The sequence below is a fragment of the Balaenoptera physalus genome (genome assembly GCF_965194825.1).
Source record: "Balaenoptera physalus genome assembly, chromosome: 12".
NCBI classification, from domain to species: Eukaryota; Metazoa; Chordata; class Mammalia; order Artiodactyla; family Balaenopteridae; genus Balaenoptera; species Balaenoptera physalus.
The window spans coordinates 21,517,240-21,531,292 of NC_138897.1; the positions used below are offsets into that span (position 1 = coordinate 21,517,240).

The 14,053-nt window shown below is 35.7% G+C and overlaps 1 protein-coding gene across 1 annotated transcript in view; it reads right to left on the reverse strand.

The window, feature by feature from the left end:
- Positions 1-14,053, reverse strand: part of DCC (DCC netrin 1 receptor) — a 1,180,955-nt gene that overhangs the window by 239,522 nt on the left and 927,380 nt on the right. The gene's annotated exons all lie outside the window — the stretch shown is intronic.

The window sequence follows — 14,053 nt, forward strand, 5'->3', positions numbered from 1 at the left end:
GGTGCAAATGAGGAAAAGTGTGACTGAGCCAAAGGAGAGAGATGAAACCTAAATACCTCCTTAAGAGATATTAATGAAAACAAGGTGATTGGCATGATCAAATTCAGGGAAGACTAGAAATTGTTACTTCCTAAATACCTTACAAAGCAGAACAGTTATGTTTCTGAGACAGAAGATGGATTGAAAGTCCTACCACATTCTGCAAAACCAGTCTGCTAACACTCCCTGATCTTGGAGTAGCTGGAAGCTTCATTCTCCAGGGATATTGAAACAGAAGCCACAGATTCAGGGACACCAGGCACAGGAGAGAATAGAGATGAGGGCAAGGGTTGTTAAGTCAATGACATAAGACACTCAAGTCTTCTTCCTTCATCTGATACCCAGAGCAATGGCAACCAGGTGTACACTTCCCAGCCAGAATATCAGATAATTGTTCTCTAGACAAAATTTAAAAGAATAAGAGAAAAGAACAGATAGGTTCCTGATCAATCCCCCAACAGTGAGGAGCCCACTTTATAACCTCCACTCACGCACTAGACTTTGCACTTCACTTTGCACTTCATAATCACCTTTTTAGTACTGCATTTTTATGTAAACTGGTAATTTAAGACTATCAGACATTGAAAACAAAGCCTTTGGCATAACATACAGAGAGAAAAACACATTAGAGCATAATGGCACTTGAAGGAAACAGCATTAGTGTAAGGAAAAAGGATCCAAAGAACTGTCATTAATACCCTAATAATCAAAGAGAAGATACTCCATCCATAAATAGGATAAAATACAAGAAATAGAAAAGATTTTTAAAAAGCTTATGACATTTATAATTTGGTTGCACAAATTAAATATTCAATAGATAGATTAGCAGATAAAATAGACACCTTCTAAAATTCACTGGGGAAAAAGATAATCAAAGGAAATTGGAGAGAAAAGATAAGAAATCAGAGGTTTAGTCCATAATTTCTGACACCCAAATAGTAAGATGAGAGAATGAAGGAACAGGAAAAATAAAAGGCAGTAAATTAGAAAAAACAAAACAAACCAAAACAAAAAACAAAAAAATCCTCCTCCCCAATAAAAACTTTGCAGAACTGGAACACTTGAGAGCCCATTCTGAAAGGGATTATGGAATATCTAACATAATAAATGAAAAGAACCACATTAAAGCATATTATGTGAAACACTAGAGCCTCATGGGGGAGGGAGGATCCAAAAGCTTCCAGAATGAAGAAAAAAAAAAAAAAAGAAAGAAAAAGGGTACATAAAACATAATCAGGAATAAGAATAGCATCAGATTTCTCAAAAACATTTAATGTTTGAAAACATTTAAACCTAGAATTCCATGTCAAGCCAAATAAATTATGATGTATGAGGAAACTATAATACAAGCATAAGAACATACACTTGCATAAGTATAAGTATAGGGATATTTCAGATATGAGTGGCCTCAAAGATATCCATCTGTGTACCCTTTATCAGGAGGTTAATGACGGTATGCTCCAGGAAAATGAGAGTGCAAAATAAGAAAGGAAAAGATTTGAAATCCAACAGAGATCCAAATCAGAAAGAGAAATATGGAATTCTCAGAAGATAGTGAGGAAAATAGCAATGATATAAGATTGGATTTGATAAGACACCAGACTCATAAAAGTACATACTGCATAATTCCATTGATATGAGAAATTCAAGAATAGATAAAACTAATCTACAGTAATACAAATCAGAAAAGTAGTTGCCTTGGCAACTTCACTGGAAGATTGATTGGATATGGGTACAAAGAGACGTTTTGGGGTAATAAAACTGCATCTTAGTTCATGTCTGTTACATGGGTGGATACAATTGTCAAAGCACATTGCTATGGGCTAAATTTTGCCCCCTGCCCTCCAAAACCCCAAATTCATATATTGATATCCTAATCCCCAGTACTTCAGAATGTGATTGAGGGCTTTAAAATAGGCAATGAAGGTTAGATGAGGTCATTAGTGTGGGCGCTAATCCAATATGACTGGTATCATTATAAGAAAAGGATATTAGAACAGACACACACTGAGGAAGACCATGCGAAGACACTGGAGGAAGACAGCCATCTATAAGTCAAGGAGAGAGAACTCAGAAGAAACAACTCTGCCAACACCTTGATCTTGGACTTCTAGCCTTCAGAACTGTGAGAGAATAAATACCTGTGATTTAAGCCACCCAGTCTGTGGAATTTGTTATGACAGCCCTAACAAGCTGATACACTCGTGGAGCTGAACACTTGAGATTTCTACATTGCACTTCAATTATTGGGTTGGCCAAATTTTAAGTAAAAATAAGACATTTTTTCATTTTCACCAAAAACTTTATTAAACAACATATTCATTAACTGAACGAACTTTTGGACCAACCCAATAATTACACCTTGACCAAAGAAAAAGAATGAATAGAAGGAAAATGAGGAAGAGGAGAAGGAAGGGAAAAGGAAGAAGATTGGGGGAAGGAAATGGGATTGATGTGTGCCAGAGTGCTGCATCCTGACATAACAATAGGTCAGTAAATGATCTGTAAAACTGGTGAATTAGAGTTAGGGAATTAAGGGACATTGAAAGCACATTACTGAGAAACATAAAGGTACATTCCAGAAAAGAAATAACAACTAAAAGTGATGGATATGGGAGTCCAAAGGGAATGAGAACAGGTTTGGAGAGGGACAGGTTTTTGTTATAAGCCTAATTGGTACTATTTAACTTAAAAAATATATACATCAACAGTAATACTTTGATGAAATTTTACATTCATTTTTTAAAAATAAACACACAGAGTTGTTCTTTTGAGAACAATTGAGAAATAAATGACTGTCAGAAAGAGGCTGAACACAATGTCAAGGAATGGACTTCTGAGCTCTTAGCCCACAACCCAAGGCCACTTTGACATTGTTTCAATTACGTGGGTGTAGCAGAGGCAGAGAAGTGATCTCCAGGGAGATGGGGTTTTGAGACCCTTCTTCCAGATCTGCTACAAATTAGCTAGCTCTCTACAAATGATTAAATTTCTATAAAAGGATTTAAGAAATTATCTAAAGGCACAGTTATTTGCTCAGCATTTAAAAAAATTTCAAAGAACATGCCAACTCTAGTCAATTCTCATCATTTGCAGTAGTTATTTTCTGTAATGGCACTGCAAACACTGAATTTGGGAATACTGTAATATTGTTCCCAGGGAAAATACAGGTTTAGGTTCTTGTGAGATTTTGGTCACAACATTTTTGTCAACTCATCAATACATCACCTTGTTTTATACATGTTCCTGTTTAAAGGCACCTTACTTAATATCATCGTTGATTCATTAACATCGAACTCATGGCCAACTGTACTATAATGCATGTCTGAATGGACTTTATTTAATATATGTATTTCTCCTTAAGGTACATCACAGTTTTTTTGCACTTAGGAACATGAGACAACACTTGAGCTCTACACTTGGGGACTATTTTAAACAGCAAAATCGCCAACAGAAAGCAAAAAAAAAAGGGGGGGGCAAAAAATGTGGTATTTTATTTGGGCATTTATTTGACCACAAAAGGGACACTTGGTTACAATATGAGAACTGAAACAAGAAAACAGAGCATCTCCTTGTTCAGCCTCAGCTGGGAACATGTGCTCCTGGAGACTCAAAGTTTTCACTGTTCCACATGTGCACAAGTCTGCAAATGACTGTAAAGATACTGTGGGTATTGATTTTGGGATACAAATAAATTTTAGCAGGTAGGTGAATTTGCACATATAGACTCTACAAATAGTAAGGATCAAATATAATTATATAATAAACATAGTTTAATAATTTTAAAGGAACTTAGCTAAATAAAATTAATCTGATTATTTAAGTTGTTAGAATATACTTGAAAGAGTATGGCACTACTGAAATCATTTACTTCACCCCCATTGCCCTTTAAATGTGAGAAGCTAAGTACCACTCTTATTAATACTTATTAACACTTTTTTTTGCATTTACTCTAGACCTGGAAATGGTCTAGGCACCGCACATATCTATGTGAGCTATGATTTTATCCTCACAGTGACCCAGTGAGTTAAGTCTGTCTTTATGCCCTTTGTACAATCATGTCAATGGGGACATAGAATGGTTAAGTAACTTGAAACCATGTGGCAGTAAGTGATAGAGGCAGGACACGAACTGAGATAATTCCAGTTTGAAGCTGGCATTCTTTACTATTTAATGTTGCCTCTCATGGGAGTTCCAAAGGCGGAGAGTCTAATTCATTCAGTTATTATTCATTCAAAATATATTAACTATATCTCTGCTGTGCTGCAAGCACTGTCTTTGGGACTATGGAAACACTCAAATGAATCATGATAGTACATTCATTCTGGCTGAGGAAACAGAGACATAAACTCATAATGAAAACAAACTGCTAAATGCTAGAATAGATAATCCCAGAAAATACAATGGAAATATAATAGAGGGAGAGATTAATTCTGTGTCATGTGGTCAAAAAAGACTTGACAAGGAGCCCATCCTTCAAGTGTGAACAGGACTTCAAGGAGGGGATAGATAAGATATTTAAGACAGAGTAAATATCAAGAGCAAGTTCAAGGTGTCATGACAGTGTAGAGCCTCTTTAAGTAAAGGTCAAGTAATTGCTACAGTGGCTACAGTAAATGGGACACGTAGGACAACATAATGCAAAGGCAGATGGAAAAAAAAAAATCAGTATTTTTAGGCCATGCTAAGGAAACATATGGTTAGATCAATGTGCTCATTTAAGAAAGACAAACTAATGAATAAAATAACAATACATTGTACTCGGCACCCAAAGAATGCACAGCCTTAAATACGCACGCACGCACCCACACGCACACATACATACACCTCATCTCCCCCCTCCACACATGCACATACATGCACATGCATGGCATACATGCACATACATGCACATGCGTGGATGTGTTCTTTGCTCTTAAGTGTTTAGACACTAGTAAAGAAAACCAGATTGAATGACTACCTTATATTTATACTCCACTACACATCTTATTTTTAGTTTTCAATGCTTCAAGATAGTCATGGCCGATATTTTCACCATTTTACAATTTTATAAAGGAGGTAACTGAGGCACAGAGTTAAATGAATAGGCAGAAGTCACCTTGTATCATCACAGGGCGATTATCAGACTACTGAGTCAAAGGTCCTTTTTATTATTTCATACTAAAATAAATAATCATAGAGCAACTACTTGGAAATTCTGTTCACCTAAATTCTCCTATCAAAATATTCTTAAAACTGAATTTAAGTAATTAGTTTTTAATACATCCAATAGGCCTTCCCATTAGTAGTCCTTGGCAAATCAAGAAGGGTCATTTTCTAAGGACTACGAGCTTGTTTTTTTAAAGACAAATTTGAATTTAAACAGAAAATTTAAAGAAAAATGAAGGTCTTAGACCAAGAGGCAAAACCTTATGAGTTAATGCTTTGCTATAACTTTGCTGAGTGACCTCTCATGTCTCATAAATGACCTCAATCTCAATGCACATATTGAAAATGGGAGAATAATTGTGCTTAGTACGTCTACCAAATGATTGTAAATCACCTGATAAGCCTGGAGATTTTAATTATATTAATGATTACATGAACAATACTTAGTTTTTGACAGATAATAATTTTTCTTTATCATATTTGAGGACTTCCAGTGATTGCATAAATTATTCCCACATGACCAATACCAATATCAATGCCTGGCAGCAATTAATGAATAGAATCAGGTATATGCTCTGCATGCCTGGAGGTGAACCCCTCAATGGTTATTATTCATCTTTGGAAGTAATTTCATCATTTTTATTCATCTTCATATGTGGGTAGCAGCTAAGTTTATTAGCATCTTTTATGCTTTCTGATTGATTTCAAGCAATCAGAAGCAGATTGCAAAGATCAAATAGATTCTGTGCAGGTTCTTCTGCAGATGATATGGCAGGATGTCCCAAATTATATTGTACTTTGAAATTAAATGAAAGTGTTCAGTAACTTTTTCTTATTCAGTGGTATAATGTATCTTATTTTCTCTATGAGACTTGTACTGTCAGTGCTCAGTGGCTCAGATTTTATTGCCCATCCCCTCACCAAGCCACCTAAAGCTGTCACAACCTAGTCTTCATGGGCAAGCCTGGTAATGATTTTTATTAAAAGTACTTAACACGTGTCCTTGACTTTTGAAAAATCAATTCTAGTAGCTGTGACTTGACTTTTGGCCCTTTTATTACTTGAGAGCGAGAAAGTAATCCTTTTCCAGTGTTGCAGTGTTTTATCTTGAATCAACGATTAATTTCTTTTTTTTTTTTCAGATTTGGCAAAAAAGAACTGCAAAACTTAACTTCTCCAAATCCCTCCATCCCCTCTTTGGTTACCACAAAAATGAATTTGTTTAAAAATAAGCATGGTGGAGAGCAGTTAGGTTTATTGAGAAAGGATCTCGTTGGCCATTATTTCCTAACTGTCTGAGATAACCCTATCCAATTTGGTGATGTGGTATTATCCTTCTCATGGGCTACATTAATCCACTCCTTAATTCTTCCTTCACTCTAGATGTGCATAAATAGTAACTAAGAAAACAGAAAAAAACATTGATAAGCTCACTACCACACCCTCATTTTTTTTTTCAGAAGCCACATTTCATAAACTTCTGTTTTCAGTTCCACATATCACATTGCACACTTACATCTTGCCTTATTCTCTCTGGGGTGAATTGCAGGGGAAGACCAGCCCCTCTTAAAACATTCAGTTACCATAGTAGAGAGTCTTTTTTTTTTTTTCCCCCCAATTGAGTATTTATTGAGGATCTGCTTAGTGGGTCAACAACAAAAAGACACATTGTAAACCAAAGTTAATACAAGATTTCAGTCATCAAATGCCTATTTCATGAAGAACACTGTACAAGGGTGGGTATACAATGATGGATAAGACAAATTGACAGTTCTTGAGGATCCCAGTCTGATGAAGATTGGACAAGGAGTCTGGCCTCAAGGTGGGCCTGGCTAAGAGCAGAGATGGATCAAGAGCTCTATTTCTTGGAAATGGGTGTGATACACCAAGGATGATAAAAAGGCTACAAAGCAAGAATTTCTGCTGAGACTTTGAAAGGTCTAAGTGACAAGCTTGGAATAAGGCCTTAATCACCAGGATACAGTCTAGATTTGAGCTGATAATGAATATCTTTTAGAGTTTTGAGAAGAGGAGTCATATTGATTGAGGACATATATTTTGACACCATACAATCACTAAGCAGCTGATAATGCATTATAATTTTTGAGAGTAAAGTACCATTACTCTTGTTTTACATAAGAGATTAAGAAGCCTGCCTAAGGTCTTATAACTAAGCGTGACAAAGCCAGAATTTGAAGTCCGTTCTATATTAAGTCCAAACCCAGAGCTTTTGGGCATTATATTGGACTGCCTTCAGCAAAGCTGTGGTCTCAGAATCTCCTGGCAGTCCACCATCTACCTTTTATAATAGATTTAATGCCCTGGGAGAGCCTTTTTTTTTTTTCCCCCAGCGGTTTTATCCAGATAGCATTCCCATAGAAGGGAATTGGAGGGCACCATTTGAAAGAAGATCGTTGCAGCAAATAAGAATACCTTGGTTGAAACACAGCAGAAATCTAAGGATCTTGACACTTAACTGAAAGTCAGTTTTAGACTCTGCCCCTTATTTCTCTTCTGTATGTATGGGAACTTGTTGAATCTCATGTGAACTTCCTTGAAGAATGAAATATGCTTTCAGTACTCATGAGGCTCTACAGATTTTATTAAAAAGAGCCCATCAGCACTTCTGAAAAACCTGTTTTCATTGTGTCCCCCACGCATCCCCTTATTTACATTCCCCCTGTCACTGCCCTAATTCAGAACATAATTCACCACCACCCAGAATACAGCCATAGCTAAGTAATTGATCCTCATGCCTCCAGTGTCACACTGCTCACACCCATGTCAGTCATCTTCCTTACCAGTGAAGGAGCCACTAAAGCTCTCTGAGCCCAAGTTTTCTCATATGCATTATGAACTAATAACAAGGCCAACCTCAAAGGCTCATGGTGCAGATTAAGAAAGTCAGTGTGAACACGCTTAGAAGTTCCATCAGAGTGCTGGTGCACAATAATCATGCAGTAAATTGTAAATATCAATACTTTAAGGGAGGAAAGAGGAAAAGAAAAAGAGATGGCAAGAGAGCAAGAGATTAAGAGATAAAGAAGCAGAGAATAAAGAAAGGCAAAAGGAAACAAGGATAGGAAGGAGAATCAAGAAATACCATGTACAGTAACAATGCTTAGAATGTGGACTACTTATTTGCGTGCTGACTCAACAATTTTTCTTCTGGAAATCAAAAGGGGCACTGAGAGGGATAAATTACCTAGCAACACTTTTTAAACTCCTTTTCTTCCATGAATATGTATTGAGAAATTTACTCTGTAAAATATTAGTCAAATTTCTTGTTGTAGCCAATAGAACCTTTAGGTGTGGGTGGTAGAGACCTTGGAAAAGGGTGGAGACGAAAGGAAGGCAGAAAAGTGAAGAGAAGCAATATCTATTTTTGGAGGTAGACTTGACAGCACTTGGTGATTTATTGACTGTCAAGTGTAAAGGAGGAAAAGTCATCAAGAATGACTCCTAGGTTTCTGGCATAAGCAACTTGGTAGATGATAATGCATTTACTGTGATAAGGTTGTTTGAAAAATAATCTACTTTCAAAAAGAGTTCACTGGACCTGCTGGTAGCATCAATAATGACAATTCACAGAGGATGCAGAAACAAAGGCTATCCATATTGATAATATTCTAGATAATATTGCGAAAGGCATTTTTCTAATTTTATTGTTTAGAGTAAATCACATCTTAATAATATCAAAATTATATAATAGCATTTAATATTTAACCTTCGATATGTATCCAAATACTTGGTGAATATTTCAATCGATGCTGAAAGTGTCTAATTGAGTTTCAAACTGGAATAGAAATTAATTAATAAAACAGTATTTTAAGCTCTATTATGTACATAATTGTGTGAACAATTTCCACAAAAAGTTTTGCTTTTTTTTGTAAACCTATATACTTGATGGCTCTAACCAAGTATGGATTTGATAAAATGTCAATAAGGTATTATAAAGGTGTATAAATTTTTTTTCCTGCAGTTATATACTATTCTTGCAGATCTGACATGTTTTTACTTTACTATCATAAAAACTCCATCTCTTGTGATAAGCAAAGTTAGAAATTTGGGTAGCATACTATAATTGACATTCTTGAGTTCATGTAGGCAACTGTTATCCAAAATGACCTAAAGCCGTGTAAGAAAATACTTTGTGTGACACATTTCCAGAGTGAAGTCTGCCAGTACCACATAAAGTTTAATATCTGTGCAATAATAAAAGTATGGTTATATACAAATTGAGTAATACTTGATTTTAAATAAAATTTTATGAACATGTCTTAAATTCAGGCAAGAACATTGCTTTGTTTTATTGAAAAAGGAAAGCTAACCTGTTGTGATCTTATATAATGACTCTGAAATAATACAAACATTTTTTCATCAATAGGTTTATTTAGTTGTAAAATAGTCTACCCTTTATCTCTGCTCTGGTGGCTCCTACTCCTCACAGCTAGTGCCAGTGGGACTGCTATCTTGAAATTAAGCTCTACTTGAACTACTTTGGAAAATTCCTGTCCCTGATTATGTAATATGCTAAGCCACACTGGGACAAATTTCTCAGGTTGCTCAACTTCAAATAAAATACTGCAAATTCACTTTGATTTGGGTCCCAGTTTTAGTAACCAGGTTTCTCTGGTAGGGATGTTGCCATGCTTTTTTGTGAATGTTCCTTTGCCTTGTTAATCTGCTTGGTTCATCCAAGACCTCCAAGGCATCCTAGACTGTGTCTTCCAGTGGATAGTGTCTCCTTTGTGAATTTGTCAGAGGTTGGCAGACTTTCCTGACAATATTTACTTGCCTCTCTGAATCTAGGCATGTTATCTGCTTTCATACTCTCAACTGCCCAAACCCACTGGCCTTGTGATTCACCACCTGAAGTGCGTCATCAGCCCTTTCTGACACCACCCATCAGGGACAACTGTCATCTACCTTTCTGTTTCTCTGGATACTGTGACCATTCTTCCTGAAGGAACATCCCTAATCACCTTACTTACTCCTGTTTAGGGACACAACCCTCCTGACAATGGCCCTTAATGCCATACCCATTCATCCCAGAGATCTGTCTTCTTCAGGGGTATATAATGGGCACATTCACAAACTATAAGAAAGGTCATCTGGAAAATGCTCCATTTAGTATAAGTTCCATTTTTGTATTTCTTAGCTAAGGTAAACTGGGCTATATTTAAATTGATGCTGGGAAACTGACATGCCACCACTTTACTCCTTTCATCAAATTCTGAGAGCTCAACTTTCACAAGCCCAAGGAAAAAAGGGGAAGCTTATGACTTACTTAACCTACTTCATTTTAGAAGCACAGGGGCCTTGAACCAGTAAATTAAGGTCAAATATGTTTCCAAATCTTCACTGTGAGATCCTCAATCCATCACTGTCTAAGAAGACAAAGGGTAACCCATGTATACTGACAATGTAGCAGTCTGGTAGGCTAGTATTTTGCATACTTGCAAAGTAACTTTTAAAAAATATTTCTTCAGTTATTTAAATAGGAGGCTTAGAGTTCTATTAGGAGAAGAGTGGACAATAGCTTATGGTGGTCTGGAGAGTGTTTTTGAGAGGTGTGGCTACTTCAACACTGGTCCCAAACTTGCATGCCCATTCTGTACAATAAACACTGGTCATCTCTTTAAGACTTGACTCCAAATGTTAAATAAAGCTCAAATATCAGGCACAGGTACAGGGAACTATACTGGGATCTCCTTAATTCTTATAGCTAGTGCTTAGAAAATCTTATTTGATGTTCTGTCTAGCATGTAGTTTTGAATTGCTGTTTAGAGAAAGAGAGAATAGTGTTCTGCAAATAAAAGATATTCAAGAAATATAACAAGATGGATGACAGGAAGTATCCTGTTCCACCCTCAGCTTTTCACTAATTTGCTAAGGGACATTAGGAGTTGTTACCTAACTGCACCAATTGACATAAGAGGGCCTTCCCTATCTACCACCTAGTTGTTGAGAGGTGATCAATGAGAAAGGGCTTAGAAACTTGAAAACACAGCAAAATTCAAAGTTTTACTCTTATTTAAAATTTTTAAGTTTATAATTATACTTATTACTAGCAATAGTAGTGGTAGAATGTCACCTGTTTTGAATTACACAAAAGGGCATTGAAAACTGAGCAAATTTTCAAAGAACTGAGTCATCAGGTCACTTTGGACAAACATGATTAGGTATGGAAGACATAAAAACAAACAAATGAATGAATGGTTCTCAATGAGTCTGAGTTATCTCCAAAAGCACTTCAACTGATCACAGCAACTAGATTACATTTCCCTGGGAAACAACTTTCTTTGCCACTTGAAAACCATTCAGTGGTGAAGAGGTGATTGCTTTATGTTGATTTTATCATATTCTGATGAGTGGCCCACAGAAACAGTGCTTTCTCCATTATTACCAAACCCTTGTTGGAGCTGATTCTCAGGCATGTAACTATGTACGGTCTCAATTACTGACAGCAAAATAAAGAAAAATCAATCGTTCCTGTAGGTCAAGGCTTTCTTGGCCAACTAAATAAAATTAACCAAATACTCCTAAACCAACCAACAAATCACCCACAAATGTAAAATAGAGTCCAGCCTAAAGAAAAATGAAGAGAAAAAAAAGAGGTAGAAATGCTGTGTGCCTAGCATCTTCTTTTTGTGAACTCCTGAATTTAAAATAGCATTTTTTTCATGTTATAATTTGTTATGTATACCCTAGTAGCCAGGACTGTTCTCTTTTAGGTCCTAGAAACTGGGAATGTAATTTCTAGGCAGTATGCACATTTCCACAAAATTCCATTACAATAAAGCAATTTGATTGTTCCCTAGAGTTCATGATAAAGCGATCTTACGAGTAATACATTTCAAAATTTGTCAGTATCAATAGTCTTTATTCTCCAGTCTTAAGTCATTCCCTGGAAGTGAGCTGGATGTTTAGGGAGGCTCATTAACTCTTTCATATCGCTAAATCCTTTCTCACACTATTCATGTCTACTCAATAAAGCTACTAAAAGCAATAAAATAGCCTTGATGTAGGAACTAGAGTTCTTAAAACCAGAACACAAATACATCAGGGGAGTTATGTGTAAAATTATACCCTTGAAAGGTACAAGAAAATAGACCAATATATAACTTAAGGCAGAAAATACAGTGCTCACTTATTTCCCATTCTTTTTTTGTTTTAGAATATAGAAACCAGGATACTATTTGAGCAGTAAGTTGAATGGGGTAACTTCAGGAAAATTGATTTCATCAGATATTTAAGCACCCTGAGCCAAAGAGGTAAGAGTTTAAGTACTGATTTGAGCCTTATGAAAATTCTTTCACGTATGAGATAAAATGCATTTATCAAGAATGACCAGTTGGAATTCAGGGTATTGCAATAATGCACTCATGCTAAAATGATCATGATATACTAACTTGGTCTGGAAATAATGAAACAGTTTAAATGTTGTACATTGCTCAATAAAAGAATAAAAACCATAATTTTTACAACGCCATGATTTTTAGAGTAATAAAACCAGAACCTCTAAAATTATTGTCGCAAAAACAATTTCCATCTAATGTATGATGGAAGAAATATGATTGCAAATCAGTCTCACCCTATATAGAACAAGCCTTTTTTGCTTTTACACATATCAAAGTTTAGACATGTCCAATATTTAGGGATAAACAGTTGAGTCTATATTAAATAAGGAAATAAAACCTTAGTATGAAACATTTTTTTTAAATGCAGACGCAGCTATTTAACAGAGGCATATCTTCAAGCACACTGTCAAATTAGGCCCTAAGTAATTAATCTCTGAAACCAGCAGGCTTTCAATCTCAGAGCAGCCATCTCAAAGACATGACTTACCATGTAATTACATGGGACATTACAATGTACTTATGAGGTCATTTGTTACAATGTACAGTAATTACAGAGTACTTACATAGCTATTTATGTCTCATAAAATTAAGTGAGACTAAATATTTTAATTGTGTTGGAGAAATAAGGGAAAATATTTGAGTTCCACATGTCAGGTGAGATTATAGGTCAGATTCACGTAACTCATATTAACAGCTGGTTGTCTCCAGGATCACAGGTGTTCTGTGGTGCTTTCTTATTGGAAATGAAGGTTTGAGAAATATTCCTTCCAAGGATGAAGTAAGTGGAACTGTTCTCAATTGTAGTCTTCAGGTAATACCAGAAGACAGGTCAATAATATAATTTGCTATTTACAGTTTACACCCAAACCATTAATGTCCAGGTGTCAATAGAGTTGCCAGACTAAAAACAATGAGATACACAATGTTTTCATAAATGACACACCACACCACTAGATAGAATAATAGCAGTCCTTATGTTTTTCACTTCTGCTACTTTCGATAAATAATAGCATTTGCTTGGATTTTCAGATCCCTTCTTCTCAAATACACAGCCTAAACCATTCTCACTTTTTAAAGGAGAGAACTCTTTGAGTTAAGATTTCCAAGTTGTGTTTTTTCCAAGTTTCTTTTCCTTATCTCATTCTGTACTTGAAAATTCTTAGGTAGCCTAACGGGTGAATTATGGCAGCAGAAAGAAGAGGTTTCTGCGCTTGTTACATCTGAAACATCACTGAGATATGAATAATGAGGAGAGCTGATTTAAAAAATTAAAATTAAAAATCTTTTTGGATTGTTAATGATCTATTTTCTTTGGATTAATACCTAAAGTAAATCTTACTATTATTTACATACATTACTATATCAATTTATTCATTAAACATCCTGATTACCTGCTGTGTTCCAGGCCTGGTGCACAAGGGCATATTCACCTAAAACATTTTCCTTGAAGAGCATGGTCCTTTCCAGAGATAGATTCTATGATGATGTTGATAGATTGGCCT